Below are 2238 nucleotides of genomic sequence, written 5' to 3' on the forward strand. Positions count from 1 at the left end.
AATAACACTGGAAAAGCTTTGAAAACTGAACTGACATTGGAACCACAATTCACAGAATGCAGATCAAAACTTGCAACCTGAATATCAACATTCTCCTGAGAATTTAAGGTAGACCCAAGTCTCATATATAATATTCAGAATTTCCAGATTAAAATCTAAAATTACTCAGCACACAAAGAAGCAAGAAAATTTTAACTTACAAGGGAGAAGGCAAACAATAGATGCCAACATGACATATATGCTGGAATTATCAAAGACTTTCAAGTAGGTATGATAACAATTCTCCAAGAAGTGAAATAAATGGAAATCTAACGAGTCTCAGCAAAGAAATGGAATATCCCTAATGAAGAACCAAATGAAAATTTTAGAACTAAAAAAATATAGTGACTGAAATTTGAAAAATTCACTCGATGGATTCAATAGCAAAATGAGGATGACAAATTGTTCCATTAAAATATCCATTCTGAACAACAATTTAAAAAAAGGTTGAAAGATAAACAGAGCTTCAGTAATTTATAGGGTAACACCAAAAGATCTAACTTCAATGTTATCAGAATCCCAGAAAGAGAACTGAAAGAATGTGGTACAGAAAAATGTTCAAAGAATTAATGGTTGGGTGCTATCTGTGGTAGCACATATACTAAAATTGGAACAATACAGAGAAGATTACCATGGCCCCTGTGCAACGATGACATGCAAAATCATGAAGCATTTCATATTTTTAGAAATGGAAAGACGTTCTATGCTCATGGATTGGAATAACAAATATTGTTAAAATGTTTATACTACCCAAAGCAATCTACACATTTAATCCAATCCCTATCAAAATACCAACAGCATTTTTCACAGAACTTGAACAAACAATCCTAAAATTTGTATGGAACCACAAAAGATCCTGAAAACGCAAAGCAATCTTGAAAAAGAAAAGCAAATCTGGAGGCATCACAATTACAGACTTAAAGTTATATTACAAAATAGTAATCAAAACAGTATGGTGATGGCACAAATATAGATACATTGATCAATGGAACACAATAGAAAATCCAGAAATAAACCCACAATTATATGGTCAATTAGTCTTTGACAAAGGATGCAAGAATATGCAAAAGGAAAAAGATAGTCTCTTCAATAAATGGTGTTGAGAAAACTGGACAGCAGCGTGCAAAAGAATGAAACTGGACCACTTTCTTACACCATACACAAAAATAAATTCAAAGTGGATTAAAGACCTAAGTGTGAGACCTGAAACCATAAAAATCCTAGAAAAGAGCATAGGCAGTAATTTCTCCAACATACACCATAGCAACTTTTTTCTATATAGGTCTTCTGAGGTAAGGGATTCAAAAGCAAAAATAAACTTTTGGGACTACATCAAAATAAAAAGCTTCTACATGGTGAAGGAAATAATCAAGAAAACTAAAAGGCAACCTATGGAATGGGAGAAGATATTTGCAAGTAACATATCTGATAAAGGTTTAGCATTCAAAAGATATAAAGAACTTATACAACTCAACACCCAAAAAACAAATAATCCAGTTAAAAAATGGACAGAAGACATGAACAGTTCTCCAAAGAAGACATCCAGATGACCAATAGACACTTGAAAAGTGCTCATCATTAGTTATCATCAGGGAAATACAAATCAAAACCACAATGAGACATCACCTCACATCTGTCAGAATGATTAAAATCAACAACACAAGAAACAACAGGTATTGGCGAGGATGTGGAGAAAAAGGAATGCTCGTGCCCTTTTGGTGGGAATGCAAACTGATGTAGCCACTGTGGAAAACAGTCTGGAGGTTCCTCAAAAAGTTCAAAATAGAGCTACCTTATGATTCAGCAATGACACTACTAGGTATTTACCCAAAGAATACAAAAACACTAATTCAAAGGAATATATGCACCCCTATGTTTATAGTAGCATAATTTCCAATAGCCAAGATATGGAAATAGCCCAAGTGTCCATTGATTGATGAATGGATAAAGGACACACACACACATACACACACAATGGACTATTATTCAGCCATAAAAAAGAATGAAATCTTGCCATTTGCAATGACATGGAAGGAGCTAGAGAGTATAATGCTAAGGGAAATAAGTCAGCCAGAGAAAGACAAATATCGTGATTTCACTCATATGTGGAATTTAAGAAACAAAACAGGGCACCTGGGTGGCTCAGTTGGTTAAGCCACTGCCTTGGGCTCAGGTCATGATCCTCGAGTCCTGGGATCG

The 2238-nt window shown here is 34.5% G+C and overlaps 1 non-coding gene across 1 annotated transcript; it reads left to right on the plus strand.

The window, feature by feature from the left end:
* The first annotated feature begins 616 nt into the window (after nt 1-616).
* On the plus strand, nt 617-723 carry LOC123326930. The gene has a single exon (XR_006541401.1). It is a non-coding gene; the product is annotated as a U6 spliceosomal RNA (small nuclear RNA).
* Nucleotides 724-2238: the final 1515 nt, after the last annotated feature.

The sequence above is a fragment of the Neomonachus schauinslandi genome, chromosome 1 (genome assembly GCF_002201575.2).
Source record: "Neomonachus schauinslandi chromosome 1, ASM220157v2, whole genome shotgun sequence".
In the NCBI taxonomy this organism is placed as follows: Eukaryota; Metazoa; Chordata; class Mammalia; order Carnivora; family Phocidae; genus Neomonachus; species Neomonachus schauinslandi.